The 16,637-nt window shown below is 47.9% G+C and overlaps 1 protein-coding gene across 1 annotated transcript in view; it reads right to left on the bottom strand.

Annotated features, from left to right (window-relative positions):
• The window catches only part of nav2a (neuron navigator 2a), a 1,224,858-nt gene that overhangs the window by 961,494 nt on the left and 246,727 nt on the right, over positions 1-16,637 (bottom strand). The window lies entirely within an intron of this gene.

Raw genomic sequence — 16,637 nt, forward strand, 5'->3', positions numbered from 1 at the left:
GGAATTGGTCTTAAGTCATTTTAACTGCAGCTGAAACTGGATGTTATTGCAGGAAGAAAACCTGTCGTCTAGCAGTTATTTCTAAACAGTTATTGTGCAAGCTGACTCCGTCGTTACGTTAGGTGGTGCTCTGCAGCTCCCAGAAGTTAGCATCGCTCTTCAAATGGTGGCAGAGACTATTCGGTCAGCGGTCAAGTACATGAGAAATACACTCTGATCAAAATTATCACACTTCATTGATTCGTCCTCTTTTACCAAACCAGATCTTGTGTATTTGTGTTTTAAGCAAAACAAAAGTGTCCAAGAGTTGGCATGCAACTCTTATTTTGTTTTCTCTTATTAATCAGACCAATTTTAGAGCTCAAGCCTTGCATTTGCTTAGTGGAGGCTGTCACTTTTCAAAGTCCAGGATATCTAAAGATAGTAAAGTATTCTTAAAAAATAGAGCATAATCTTTTTCAAGATACTCTGAAGTACATTCACAATCACTGTGTGTTTATATTAGGAATGATTATAACAAGTTTGAGTCTGTACCAATATTGCTCAGAAAGTTCTGCCAAGTGTGGTACTTACTAATCCTTCAGAGAATGCAGATTCACTAACCCTGTAGAAATACACATTATACTGTAAGCACATAATTACAATGTCTGGTGGTCCTCAGGGCAAAAAAAAAAATTCAATCATGTAAACTGGATGGAACTTAATTCCAGCTAAGATGGGACGTAGCTATTTAAATTACAGCAGCTTTATTAATGTTACAATGCACTGTATTTTAAAAGCAGTTGTCATCCCATGCTAACGTAATTACACAGTAATTACTGATTACCATTATCTGTTAGCATTTCATCTTGGTATAAAGCATGACCTAAGGCTGCCATCTTCATTAAATTTCTGTACATGATTTCAAAATTGTCCAACCCATCTCGTAGCAAACAAATAGGAATTTTGAATGGCGCACAAACTAACTTGAAAGGAAGCAGTTCAGCTCATAATGTGAGCATTAGCAATGCACATAACTGTGAACATTCGCTTGCTGCATCAACAAGTTAATGACTCTCATTTTGCACCGATGGCTTGTTTGACAGTTTTGCAAGAAGTTTATTTTAAATTATCTTCCAGCTCACTGCATCCTATTGGCAGGGTATTGTTTTAAAAGACATGAAGAAATTAAGCCAACCAGTGAATGTAGATTAACAGTGATTACTGCGAAGCACATAAACCAGCACAAAACCTGGGTTTTCGTGGAGTCAGGGCAACTCTGGAACCATCTAAAAATGATGGGGAGCTCACCCAATTCCAAGATTTTTGCCCCCAACCTCAGCACCAGCAGTTTTCATCAGCTCTGGATAAGGGTGTGGATAGCACCCTGCACCCCCCAACCTGGCCATCTCCATTGCCAGGGTAAGCATCTCCTAACCCCCCCCCCCCCCCACCCCCCCCCCACACACACACACAACCTGCAACTTTCATGGAGTTGAACAAGCTTCTCCATATCCTGTCCCCATTTTGCATGCTTAGTTGAGAGCCCAGACCAATAAAAGCATTAACTCAACAGAGTATCTGTTGGCAGTGGAATAGTGGTATTGTAACAAGACTAGTAATCCAGAGACCCACGGTAATGCTCTGGGGTCCCAGTTTCGAATCGCACCATGGCAGTTGGTGAAATTTTAATTCAATAAAAATCTGGAATTAAAAATCTAACATTGCCGATTGTTTTAAAAACCCATCTGGTTCACTAATGTCCTTCAGGGAAGAAAATCTTCCGTCCTAGCCCGGTGTGGCCTAAATGTGACTCCAGACCTGCACAGAGATGCAGTTGACTCTTAACTGCATCCCACTGTAATGGCCTAGCAAGTCGAGCCACTCAGTTCAAGGCCAATTAGGGATGGACAACAAATGCTGGCTCAGCCAGCGACACCCACATCCTAAGGACGAATAAAAAAAAGTGAAGTGAAATGTTGACTTTGCTTGATACATTTCTAAGTGGTTATAATAAGTCCTTCTCACTGAGGTCTACTTTGTCAATGGCTACATGTTTATGTGGGCAAGATAATGAAGAGCAAGTTATTTGAGCTTCTGTTGTTGATATTGTGAGTGCACATGTGACATTGCCTGACATTTATGGTCTATTTTAATCACAACAATGGTGGATTTTCATCCAGATATGTGTGTGTGTGTGTGTGAATGGACTCAGTGGAGATATCAACAGCACTACTGCATCTAGGAACCAAGCATAGCTCACTTGGTGTTTGCTACGAGGTGGTTTGGATAATTTTGAAATCATGTCCAGAAATGTAATGAAGGTGGCTGCCTTAGGTCATGCTTTGTCCCAAGATGAAATGCTAACAGATAATGGTAATCAGTAATAACTGTGTAATCACGTGAGCATTGAACAACAGCTGCTTTTAAAATACAGTGTATTGTAACCTTAACTTTGGTCTGTCGGATTTACATTTTTATTGAGTTGTAGGAACAGGAGTTTTTGTTTCCCAAAGAACATTCCTGAATGGGTGTTTTTTTTCTCAGCACTTCCACAGTTGCCATTGTTAAATTTGCCATTGTTATTATGTGCCTCATTGGTTATGTACATGAACATGAGGGGCTCTGGGCAACTAGCAACCCCACCAGGAAAGGTGGGAACTGACAGGAAGCCTTAATTTGGAGGTGCTCTCTGAAGTATTGTAAATGTTGTAAAATATGTTGTTCTAGCTGTCAGGCCTTCATTGCAGAGGGGAAACACCTTCAGGTGATATTGAGTAGCCATGGCTGTGGCCTTGTACTCCAAAGGAACCATACTTAGCTGCTTTGCAGGATGCACTTCTGGCAACGCCCCACCTCCCCTGTCCTGCCTCTAGGTGGTTGCCACCATTCCATCCACAGATTCCAACTATTTCGGGGGACCCATCCGACATCTGGAAAACCCAAGTACATCCAGATTGCATGCAAATACCGGGGGCAGGAACATGATGACCTTCCAGCTCACTGGGACTGCGCAGAATTGCTGGGCCATCCGCCTCCAAAACAGTTTCTACTGCAGAATGAAAATCCAGCCCATTCTTCCCTAAAGATAGGACCTCAGAAAAGGCACCATTCCTTTACTGCTGTATTAACGTATCGTCCTGTATTAGTTTTATGATAGAGCTCAAACACATAAACTTAGTCTGATGAATGGTTACTGTACCCTTAACACCATGTAGGTGATGCCTACCAGAGAGCCGTATATAAGGTGACGCCCTGTGGGTGGCATTCAGTAAGCACACGTCTCGGTCACTGACTAGTTCTCTGCTTATTAAAGCCTTCATTTACCATTCTACACTCTCGTGACGTTATTGAGGGTACTACACTTAGACTCATTGCTTGTATGCTACAATCTTCAAACAGCACCAGTGCTCTCCGCTTGGTTCCCAGCTGCATTAGTGCTACTGATCTCTCCACTGGGTTCACATACCTACACACTCACATCTGGATGAAAATTCACCATTGGTGTGGTTAAAATAGAAGATCATAAATGTCAGGCAATGTCACGTGCGCACTCAGAAGAAGAAAAAAAATACTTGCATTTATATAGCACCTTTCATGCCCTTAGGACCTCCAGCAAATGACATACGTTGAAGTGTACTCCTTGTTGTAATGTAAGAAAATGTGTCAGGCAGCTTACACACAGCAAAGTCCCATAATTGTGCTCTTTGATTTTGGATAAAGACTGATATTGGCCAGCACGTCAGGGGTATCAAATACTGTACAATGACCCAACAGCTCATTCTTACATCTATGCATATTTGTCACAAACTGAAATAGTTCACACAAGACATGTTAGTTCATCACGAGCATTGCACAGGGCTGAAGATATCTGACTGCACTCAACTCTGTGTTAGTTTACAATGGGCAAGCAGATATAGGGGTAGATGCCACTCTTGCACAGTTGGTGGGATGTTATAAGGAATATAATCACAGACAGCATGGCCCATGTCAGCTGCATTGGCATAAGAAACACCTTCAATCAAAATGCTGTTCAATTAGTTTGGGATTCATGAGAAATTCATGTATTGCTCTGGGGAGGTTGTCAGTTTGTCATTAAAACATGTTACATTATGAATGATGAGTTGGAACAATAAACTAAGAAAGGAGTGTGCCGAAAATGTAGAAAACCCGATATCCTCAAATCAAGAGCCATGGATAATAAACACAATTTATAGATCGGCTACACAAATGAGGCTGGACAGAGTGCATGCTCAAACGTGTGAGAAACAAAGGATTATGACTAGAATTCACATGTTTTCATTCCGCTGTAATGTATAAGGGCAGGCAAGGTTAAAATTATCATCTCAACTCCCCTGAAATACCAATTTTCAGCTGATTAAATTAATCGGCAAATCCATACATAATGTTGCTCACTTTGATGAAAATCCTATCATGTTTCAGAGGATGGATTTGATGGCTCAATACTGAAAATTTCCAGAAAATAAAAAGAAACGCTGCTAATTAACGAACAATAATGGAAGGTATTCATGCTTTTTCCATTACTAATCTAACAGTTCTCGATTGCCAACCCATCCCCCCCATCCCTTATTCCCCTTTTGACCACCATTATCATGTACCACTACTCTAAGGAGCAATAACAGCTGTCATGACTGGTTTCTATGGCAATACCACTGTAACTACACAGACTCCTGCGACAATAGAAACTCACCATTCCATTGACTCCCGTCATGTCTCCAGCTGTGCCTGAATGCAACCTCACCAAATAATCCACTCCTGCAATAATTATTTTCAACATTTATTTTAAAGCTGAGGATTTATCATGCCCGGCAAAATAAATGGATATGCACAAGAGCTTCAAGCTTCAAACTATGAACAGGATCTATGCGGGAGAAAGTAACGTTACATTTCCTTTCCTTAAATGTTCATTATCTATAAATGAAAGCACAGCAATTTAAAGGAACAGAAATTCCTCCAGGCGCTTGGAATAATTGTGCAGTAAAAATGGGGACCTAATGTGCAAAATTACCTGGGAAGAAATGCAGATAGAAAAACAGACATGACATACATTCATGTTGTACTTCATCCAATCTCTCAGAAACCTCTCTAAGAACTTTATAGTACGGTGACTTTAGTGGCAACTGCAGTCATCTCTCACACAGCACGATCCCAGATGAGAAAAGTGTTCTTTCTCATTGCGCCTGTTTTCCTCAAGTCAGTAACTAATGAAGTGTACAGAATGCTTATCAGTGGGGGAACAGAGTACCCAAACAAGGAAGTTGTAATCAACTTGACTAAGCACTGATTTGGCTTTAACTGGAATGTTGGATCGGTTCTGGGCACCGCACTTTAGGAAGCATGTGAAGGCATTAGTGATGATGCCAGAAAGAATTCACAAGAATGAAGTTCATCATCCCTGGACTCAGTTCGCTGGATAGGTTGAAGAACCTGGGGCTGTTGTCCTTGCAGAAGAGAAAATTAAGACAGAGGTAGTCAAAATCATAAAGAGGTCTGGACAGAGTAGAGAAGGAGAAACTGTTCCCATTGCCAGAAGGATTGAAAGCTAGAGGGCACAGATTTCAGATAACTGGCAAAGGATCTAACAGCAACATGAGAATAATTTTTGATGTCGCGAGTGAGTGGTTAGGATCTGAAGTGCACTGCCTCAGAGCATGGTGAAGGGCAGGTTCAAATGTGCTTTCAGAAGAGAATTGGACAATTACCTGAAGAGAAATAAGTCTGCAGGGAAAAGACAGAGTGGGACTCTTGCAGAGATGGCACAGGCATCACGGGCCAAAGAGCCTCCTTTTGTGCTGTAACGATTCTATGATTCAGTGGAACACTTCTTTGCTCCAACTCAATTCCAAATTGAAATATTAAAACTGTTTGCATCCATTCCCAACATTTTGAAACTCAAGGGAGTAAATTTTCTGGTCCTGCCCACCACAGGAATCATCGCGGGCAGGGCGGGTATTTCAGGGACCGTTTAATGGTCTGTTGACCTCGGGCAGCAATTTTTGGTCTTGGGGTGGCACAACTGGAAAATCCCACGTGACAAATAATCACTACTTATGAACCAATTTAGAAGCAGGGACAATTTGCAAACAGATTATTGATCAGAAGGTAAAGAATTTTGAAAATAAGGGCTTGATTTCACCTATAGAGAGCACCCAAATATGAAGCATTGGAAAAAAACGGCTTGTGGGTCAATGGCCATAATTGCACCATGTCAAGGCATTGGATGGGATGTGGTGGGCATCGCCCATTGTGTTGTGTACCTTGGAGGAGGTATTAAGCAAAGGCCAGGGACGTCCTTACAGGGAAGAGGAAAAGAACAATTAGCTGTTCAATTATTTCATGGGGTGGGATGGTATGATTCTGAGGTAGATAGAAAATTGGCTAAAATAAAGCAAATGGTAACTATGAATGGGGCTGCATTAGCACAGCAAGCGATCACCAGCAAAGTGCCCTGGGATGTATATATAGGTGTCAGCCATGCTCAGTGATGGAACCCTCACCTGAATCAGTGCATTTAAATCCTATTCCGGAGATATGAGCACATAATTCAGGCTGACACTTCAGTGCAGCACTCAGGGAGTCTTTTATTTGAGATGTTAAACTGAGGCCCAGCTGCCCTCTCAGGCGGATGTAAAAGATACCATGGTAGTGCTTTGAAAAGAGCATGGGGAGTTCTCCTGGTGTCCTGGCCAACATTAATCTCTCAACCAGCAACAGCAAAAGAGATTATCCGATCACTTATCTCACTGCTGATTTGGGACTTGCTCTCTGCAAGTAGGCTGCCGAGTTTGCCTACATTATAACAGTGGCTTCATTTCAAAAGTGGCAATGAAACAGATTGGAAATATTTTTTCCCATTCTTGTATAACCAGAGGTAGAGCACAAATTTCAAAAGGTGACAACTTCCATCATCTGGAAGTTCCTCTCCAGAACACTTAACATCCTGACTTGGAAATATATTTGTTTCTTCACTATCGCTGGGTCAAAATCCTGGAACTCCATCCCTAACAGCACTGTGGGTGGACCTACACCACAGAGACTGAAGCGGTTCAAGAAGGCAACTCATCACCACCTTCTCAAGGGCAACTGGGATTGGGTAATAAATTTTTGCCTAGCCAGCGACACCCACATCCCATGAATGAATTTAATATATATATAATTTGTCCTGGGTATGTTTTTATTTTGGAGGTTTATTTGAAAATACACCAGGTAAAAAGAACATTAATGTCCTCCTTGTGCGGGATTCTCCCATTCGGCGGCAGCGTGTCCACGCCGTCGGAAACACCATCGCGTTTCACGACGGCATGAACGGGCCACTGGGAGTACCGAATCACGACGCTCCAGCCTTCCAACCCGGCACGAACTGTGCGCTGCGGGATCCGCGCATGTGTGGTGGCCTCCCTCAATGCGCGGCCCCGACACAACATGGTGCAGGAGCTCAGGGGCCGGCGCGGAAGAAAATAGGCCTGGGCAGCGAGAGGCCGGCCTGCCGATTGGTGGGCCCCGATCACGGGCCAGGCCCCATCGGAGCCCCCCCCCCCCCCCCCCCCCCCCACCACCACCACCACCACAGGCCGCCTCCCGACCCTGCGCGCAGAGTTCCCGCCGGCTGCAACCATGTGTGGACGGCGCAGGCAGGACTCTGCCTGTTTAGAACGGCCGCTCGGCCCATCCCGGGCCGAGAATCGGCGGCCCAGCCGCGTGCAGCGACCTGCAACCGGCGCTGCGCCGAACACGCCGGCGCCAATGGCGGCGACTCTCCGCTCTGCAGAGAATCACGTGCCGGCGTTGGGGCGGCGTGGCCCGGTTGCGGGGATTCTCCGGCCTGGCCCCAGGCTGGGACAATCCCGCCCCTTATTTTCAAACCCTTTTTGATGAATAATGGTCAAAATTTCCTGAATAATTACGCCATTTGAACAATCTTGAGAAATCCCAAGAGACTGCATTCTTCTGAAACAATAAAAAAAACTGAACTGCAATGACCTGCTGCTATGGTAATTTATGGTATTATTTTGCTTATTTTATAAACAGTAATTCGAGATTGACTTTGCTGACAAGTTTTCACAGACATCTATTTAATAGTTCATAATTAGGGGACACAGTGCATGCAAGCTGACAAAAGAGTTACTGGCTCTCATCATTTTCTTCAAATAAAACTGGCGCTATCATTTTACTTTTCATATGTGTTTACATTTGCCTGAAACCCCCCCCCCCCCCTTATTCAAGAGTACATATACATTTCAGATAGCACAGCAGTCTGGCTTTCTGAAAGATCGAACATTCTCTATTTATTGCATTCACTGTCAACAACAAAAATTCCCACATCACTCCCAGCATATCAGACGCAAAGCTAAATAAATTGCCCTGGCAATGATGCAGACTAAGGCCCGGGAGCTTTGTCTGAGCTAAGGCATTTAACTGAACAAAAGACAAGAAGTTTTCCTCTAATCTGGCCAACATTCCCCCTCAATCACTGGCACTGAAATAAACAGATTAATTGGTCTTTCCTTTCATTTTTTACAACCGTTGGTCATATTTGGCGACAGAAGGTCAGAGACATTTCAAAAGTTATTAATTATCTTGAGAATGTATATTTTCCAATGCTTATGCTTTCTTTATTTTTTTTGCAATCTGCTGGTTTCAACTCTCTCCAATGCTTTCTCAACTGCATGTAAAGTCCACCAAGGACTATCCAAATCAAACTCAGGCAGCACGGTGGCGCAATGGGTTAGCACTGCGGCCTCACGGTGCCGAGGTCCCAGGTTCAATCCTGGCTCTGGGTCACTGTCCGTGTGGAGTTTGCACATTCTCCCCATGTTTGCGTGGGTTTCGACCCCACAGCCCAAAAATGTGCAAGCGAGGTGGATTGAACACGCTAAATTGCCCCTTAATGGGGAAAAATGAATTAGGTACTCTAAATTTATTTTTTTTAAACTCAGGCCCCAAGAATCATTGTATTTCTGGCTTTTTGAATGCTCACAAACATGGCTTTCTTCATTAAGCTGCAATGGACTGTCATCTGGGTGACCAACTTATATTCAGACTCAACCAGCCAATTTGGAATAACATTCATGGCAAGCAAGGTCCAGAAAACATCAAACAATTATTTTGGAGGATAAAATGTCAATTTTGTGACTCACGTGGGGCCCCTGAAGCTTTCCTCCCTGCTGGTCTACTTCAACGATGTCAAAGGTACCGAGTGCCACACCATCTGAGGGGCACTTGTGAGACACAAGGTCCATCCTAATGGCTAGTGAGGCCGATTTCTCAGCTGCAAATTTGGTCCTCAGATTGATCCAAAGTTTCAATCCCTGCTACTTCCCATGGAGCCAATCCAAATATATGGGTCTTGGTGAAATCACTGAAGAAATATAGTAAATAAATGAGAAAGCAAAAAATACTTGTGTTTGTATAGCACCTTTTTCTCACTCTCCATTGGATGTGGGTGAAAAGCCTATCCCTAATTGCCCTTGAACATGATGGCTTACTTGGCCATTTCAGAGGGTAGTTAAGAGTCAACCACATTGCTGTGGGTCTGACTTCCGGGTGCGGCTATGCAGAGCTAGATCGCATATTCGGTAGCTCCCGCTTGGAACGGACTTTTGGGCTCTTTTACAGGGCCCCCACGGCATTTGTTTGACATTTCCCGGAGTGGGAAGAAGGCTGCAGCATTCCCTTGACAGTGTCCCCCAGGAATGTTCTGTCTTTTGGCTACCAGACCCGGCAGAAACAGTAAAAGATTTGGCTGCAGTAGGATAAACAGGGCCTCTTCCAGCATGCAGGCGGGGGAAGGGCAAGCTTAAAGCTGCAATCTGACTTGACTCTATCAAAGGTGAATTCTAGCAGCAGAGCGAACAACTGTGAAAAGATCTACAAAGGCCATTGAAGAAGCAGGGACGAAGCTTCCGGTGGCGGCCATGGAGGAGTAGGTCGCGCATTTGTCAGCTCCCGTCTCGTCTGGAACGGACTCCCAGGTTTTTTTCAGGAGTTTCCATAGACGTTTTGGGGCAGACTGGTGAAGCACCCGGACTGGAGCACGGAGGTTGCAAAGCGGAGAGCAGGTTTCAACCGGGCCAAAGCGGCGTTGTACCGGAAGGAAGTGAAATTCGGAATGCTGCAGCCAGCGCGACTGTGGGTCACATACAAGGGCCAACACTATTAGTTCGAAACGCCTGAAGAGGCGTGGACCTTTGTACAAGCCGAAAAGTTGGACACTAACTGAGGGTTTGTGAGGGTGGGGGGGATGTTTTGGGGTTTGATGTGTGATGGCTTTTGTATATAGGGGGTCAATCACGCGCAGGAAATGTTACATGGGCTGGGGGATAGAGACAAGGCCGCGACAGGAGCTGCGCCAGAGGAGGCGGAGCGGGCTTTGGAAAGGCGGGAAGGGGAACAAAGGAATGCATATGGATTGGGAGACTCCCACGTGGGGAGGTCAATGGGACGGCGGGGGAAGCCGGGGTCAGCAGGCGTCAGCTGACTTACGGGAGTGACATGGGGGGGGAGCAAAATAGCTAGACAGGGGTCTAGCGGGGGGGAGGGGAGGGGGGGAAGGGGGGGAAAAAAAGGGTTGCTGCTGCACTGGCCGAAAGGGAATGGGACACAGAAGAGGTGGTCGGGACGGGGGTGTTCCCTCTGGGGGACTGGAGGGTGAGGGAGGCGTGGACACGGGACTGGCCCAGAAAAGGAGATGGCTAGTCGGCGGGGCGTGGGAGGGGTGAGAGCTCCTCCAATCCGGCTGATAACGTGGAATGTGAGGGGGCTGAATGGGCCGGTGAAGAGGGCTCGAGTGTTCACGCACTTAAAAGGACTGAAGGCGGACGTGGCCATGCTCCAAGAGACACACCTGAAGGTGGCGGACCAGGTCAGGCTAAGAAAGGGATGGGTAGGACAGGTATTCCACTCGGGACTGGACGCAAAGAATAGAGGGGTGGCAATATTGGTGGGAAAGCGGGTGTCATTTGAGGCCAAGACTATTGTAGCGGACATTGGAGGGCGATATGTAATGGTGAGCGGTAGGCTGCAAGGGACGTGGGTGGTGTTGGTAAACGTATACGCCCCGAACTGGGATGATGCAGGATTCATGAAGCGCATGTTGGGGCGCATTCCGGACCTGGAGATAGGAGGCCTGATAATGGGAGGGGACTTCAATACAGTGTTGGATCCAGCACTGGACCGCTCCAAATCAAGGACTGGAAAGAGGCCGGCGGCGGCCATGGTCCTTAGGGGGTTTATGGATCAGATGGGGGGAGTGGACCCACGGCGGTTTGCAAGGCCGCAGGCCAGGGAATTTTCTTTCTTCTCCCATGTACACAAAGCCTACTGCCGGATAGATTTCTTTGTTCTGGGTAGGGCGCTCATCCCGAGGGTGGAGGGGACGGAGTATTCGGCTATAGCCGTTTCAGACCATGCCCCGCACTGGGTGGAACTGGAGCTGGGAGAGGAGAGGGACCAACGCCCGTTGTGGCGGCTGGATGTGGGACTGCTGGCGGACGAGGTGGTGTGTGGGAAGGTGAGGGGGTGTATCGAAAGGTACTTGGAGGCCAACGACAACGGGGAGGTGCGGGTGAGGGTGGTATGGGAGGCGTTGAAGGCGGTGATCAGGGGAGAGCTAATTTCCATTAGGGCTCATAGGGAGAAGACAGAGGGTATGGAAAGGGAGAGGTTAGTGGGGGAGATTTTGAGAGTGGACAGGAGATACGCAGAGGCCCCGGAGGAAAGATTACTTGGGGAAAGACGACGGCTCCAGACGGAGTTTGACCTGTTGACCACAGGGAAGGCGGAGGCACAGTGGAGGAAAGCGCAGGGGGCGACCTACGAGTATGGGGAAAAGGCTAGTCGGATGCTGGCACACCAGCTCCATAAGAGGATGGCAGCGAGGGAAATAGGGGGAGTCAAAGATGCAAGGGGAGCCACGGTTCGGAGTGCAACGAAAATAAACGAGGTATTCAAGGCCTTTTATGAAGAGCTGTACCGATCCCAGCCCCCAGCGGGGGAAGAGGGGATGAGACGATTCCTAGATCAGCTGAGATTCCCGAGGATGGAGGAGCAAGAGGTGGCTGGTTTGGGGGCACCAATTGGGTTGGAGGAGCTGAGCAAGGGTTTGGGGAGCATGCAGGCGGGGAAGGCCCCGGGACCGGACGGATTCCCGGTGGAGTTCTGCAGGAAGTACGCAGACCTGTTGGCCCCGCTACTGGTGAGGATCTTTAATGAGGCAAGAGAGGAGGGGATCCTGCCCCCGACAATGTCGGAAGTGACAATTTCTTTGATCCTAAAGCGGGACAAGGACCCACTGCAATGTGGATCGTACAGGCCGATCTCGCTCCTCAATGTGGATGCAAGGTTGCTGGCAAAAGTGCTGGCCACGAGGATCGAGGACTGTGTCCCGGGGGTAATCCACGAGGACCAGACGGGATTTGTAAAGGGCAGGCAACTAAACACCAATGTGCGGCGGCTCTTAAACGTGATAATGATGCCATCGGAGGAGGGAGAGGCGGAGATAGTGGCAGCTATGGACGCGGAGAAGGCCTTTGACCAAGTAGAGTGGGAGTACCCCTGGGAGGTGCTGCGTAGGTTTGGGTTCGCGGTAGGGTTTATCAATTGGGTTAAGCTCCTTTACAGAGCCCCGATGGCGAGTGTAGTGACGAACCGGCGGAGGTCGGAGTACTTTCGACTGTACCGAGGGACGAGGCAGGGGTGCCCCCTGTCCCCCCTGTTGTTCGCATTGGCGATCGAACCATTGGCCATGTCATTGAGGGAGTCTAATAAATGGAGGGGGGTGGTCCGAGGGGGAGAAGAGCATCGGGTGTCGCTATATGCGGATGACCTGTTGCTGTACGTGGCGGATTCAATGGAGGGGATGGTGGAGGTCATGCAGACTCTAAAGGAGTTTGGGGAGTTTTCGGGCTATAAGCTCAATGTAGGGAAGAGTGAGCTCTTTGTATTACAGGCGGGGGACCAAGAAAGAGGGATCGGGGACCTACCGCTGAGGAGGGCGGAGGGGAGCTTTCGGTATCTGGGGATCCAGATAGCCAGGAGTTGGGGGACCCTACATCAACTGAATCTGACGAGGTTGGTGGAGCAAATGGAGGAGGATTTCAAAAGATGGGACATGTTACCGCTCTCGCTGGCGGGTAGAGTGCAGTCGGTCAAAATGGTGGTCCTTCCGAGGTTTCTGTTTGTGTTTCAGTGCCTTCCCATCGTGATCACTAAGGCCTTTTTTAAGAGAGTAGGCAGGAGTATTATGGGGTTTGTGTGGGCGAATAAGACCCCGAGAGTAAGGAGAGGGTTCCTGGAATGCAGTAGGGACCAAGGAGGGTTGGCGCTGCCAAACCTGGGGAGCTACTACTGGGCAGCAAATGTGGCGATGATCCGCAAGTGGGTTATGGAGGGAGAGGGGGCGGCATGGAAGATGATGGAGATGGCATCCTGTAAAGGACGTTTGCGAGCCGAGGGGCACTGGAGGAGAAGTTTGAGTTACCCCCGGGAAATGCCTTTAGATATATGCAGGTGAGGGCTTTTGTGAGGCGACAGGTGAGGGAATTCCCGTTGCTCCCGGCACAAGACGTTCAAGATAGAGTGATCTCGGGTGTATGGGTCGGGGAGGGCAAGGTGTCGGAAATACACCAGGAGTTGAAAGAAGAGGGGGAAGCGCTGGTAGAAGAGTTGAAGGGTAAATGGGAGGAGGAGCTGGGGGAGGAGATCGAGGAAGGTCTGTGGGCTGATGCCCTAGGTAGGGTTAATTCCTCCTCCTCGTGTGCCAGGCTCAGCCTGATACAATTTAAGGTGGTCCACAGAGCGCACTTGACGGGGGCAAGGTTGAGTAGGTTCTTTGGGGTAGAGGACAGATGTGGAAGGTGCCCAGGGAGCCCGGCGAACCATGTCCATATGTTTTGGTCATGCCCGGCACTGGAGGGGTGCTGCAGAGGAGTGGCGGGAGCAATATCTCAGGTGGTGAATGTCCGGGTCAAGCCAAGCTGGGGGCTAGCAATATTTGGAATAGTGGACGAACCGGGAGTGCAGGAAGCGAAAGAGGCCGGCATTCTTGCCTTTGCGTCCCTAGTAGCCCGGCGAAGGATCTTGCTAATGTGGAAGGAGGCGAAGCCCCCCAGTGTGGAGGCCTGGATAAATGATATGGCTGGGTTCATAAAGTTGGAGAGGATTAAGTTTGCCTTGAGAGGGTCTGCGCAGGGGTCCTACAGGCGGTGGCAACCGTTCCTAGACTATCTCGCAGAGCGTTAGAGGAAGGTCGGTCAGCAGCAGCAGCAACCTTGGGGGCGGGGGGGGGGGGGGGGGGGGGGGGGGGGGGGGGACTGCCTGGGAGGGTGGATGAGCAAGAGATAACATGAAGGGTTGGGGAAACTGGCACGTACGGGTGAGGGCCAGTGTACAAAGCTGTGTAAATATATCTCTTTGCCATGTATATATCTTGCTCTGCGCGATTTCTCAGGTTTTTTTGTTGCGGGGGGGGGTGGTTATTGTTTGTAAGGGAGAAAAATTGTGTTAAAAAACCTTAATAAATATATATATTTTTTTTAAATTGCTGTGGGTCTGGAGTCATATGTAGGTCGGGACAGGTACGGACGGCAAATTTCCTTCGCTGGAGGACATTAGTGAACTAGATGGGTTTTTAGAACAATCAACGATAGTTTAATGGTCACCATTACTGAGAGTAGCTTTCTATTCCACATCTATTCACTGAACTTCAATTCCACCAGCTGCCGTGGTGGGATTTGAACCCATGTTCCCAGAGCACTGGCCTGGGTCACTGGACCACCGACATCGTGCCTCCATCTTGTCTTTCACACCCACAGGCCATCTCAAAGTGCCTTACAGCCAACAAAGTACATTCTGAAGTCCAGTCACTGTTGTAAAGTAGGAAACGCAGCAGCCAACGTGTGCACAGCAAACTCCTGCAGACAGTGAAGTGATAATGACCAGATAAGTTTTCTGAGTGATTGGTCTTTGAGGGATAAATATTAGACACTGAGGATAACTCCCTATTCTTCTTCAAAATAGTGCCATGGGTCCTTTACATCCACCGGGGAATGCAGATCGGGCCTCGGTTTAGTGTCTCATCCGGAGGTCAACAGTCCCTCAGTACTGAATTGGAGCGTAAGGCGAGGGCCTGAATTTTCCAGATGGTGGGGGCTCCCATCCCGCCATCCAAAAAGTAAGCAGAGAACACATCCCTGCCAACTCCGAGTTCCCCGCAGCCATTTTGTGCTTGAATAAGCGTTAAGTGACAGCATCCTGCCCCTCACATGGGAGGAAGTCCCACCTTAGCGAACTGCCGGCCAATCAGAATGGCAAGAACTACAATGGACTGAAGAGGAAATGCACCAACATGCCGGAGCCTAAGGCCCGGAACGAAGGACAAGTTAAGTTTCAATGGACCAAGAGCAGAGAGTGAGGGGAAGGTCTGAGAGGGTGCAAAGGAAGCAACTGGGGTGTCCGGAGAAAGGCCGGCCCAGGGTGGGCGGGGAGCCAGTGGCCACTGGACCTTAAGAGGAAGTGCCTGCAGTCAGAAAGGGCTTCTGATGGAGGGTCCCTACTTTTCCCGCCCAAAATCTGAGCCCCTTCTTTTTCAGGCTTCCCCTAAGCCAGCTAAATCTCCCTCCAGCCAAAAAATTGATGTTGTGCGGGAAACAGCCCTAAAGTGGCTGACGAAGGGCGGTGAAGGTGGGTAGAAAGTCAGGGGGAATCCCAGTCCTTCAAATTCCCGCTCCATAGCCAGACACCCCTGCATTGCCCAAAATCCCAGGGGAGCATGAAATTCTGGCCTAGATATTTGTGCACAAGCCCAAGAATGGGAGTTGAACCTGGAATCTTGTGACTCTGAGGCATGAGTACTGGCAGTTGAGCCAGAGACTGGACTTTTTATTTTGCAAACCAACTGGAGTCATTGCAATCTATCAGAATATTTTTTTTTTTTTTAATATAAATATTTTATTGAAAATTTTTGGTCAACCAACACAGTACATTGTGCATCCTTTACACAATATTATAACAACACAAATAACAATGGCCTATTTTATAAACAAAAAATGAATAAATAATAAATAACAAAAATGAAAACTAACCCTAATTGGCAACTGCCTTATCACAAGTAACACTCTCCAAAAATATAATTTAACAGTCCAATACATAATTATCTGTCGCAACGACCTATACATATTATACAGTATATATTAACAACCCTGAGAGTCCTTCTGGTTCTCCTCCTCCCCCCCCCCTCCCCCCCTCCCCCCCCACCCCCCCCACCCCTCCCCCCCTCCCCCCCCACCCCCCCCCCCCTCCCCCCCCTCCCCCCCGATCCTGGGCTGCTGCTGCTGCCTTCTTTTTCCCATTCCATCTATCTTTCTGCGAGGTATTCGACGAACGGTTGCCACCGCCTGGTGAACCCTTGAGCCGACCCCCTTAGAACAAACTTAATCCGCTCTAGCTTTAGAAACCCTGCCATGTCGTTTATCCAGGTCTCCACCCCCGGGGGCTTGGCTTCTTTCCACATTAACAATATCCTGCGCCGGGCTACTAGGGACACAAAGGCCAAAACATCGGCCTCTCTCGCCTCCTGCACTCCCGGCTCTTGTGCAACCCCAAATATAGCCAACCCCCAGCTTGGTTCGACCCGGACCCCC

The sequence above is a fragment of the Scyliorhinus torazame genome, chromosome 10, assembly GCF_047496885.1.
Source record: "Scyliorhinus torazame isolate Kashiwa2021f chromosome 10, sScyTor2.1, whole genome shotgun sequence".
Lineage (NCBI taxonomy): Eukaryota > Metazoa > Chordata > Chondrichthyes > Carcharhiniformes > Scyliorhinidae > Scyliorhinus > Scyliorhinus torazame.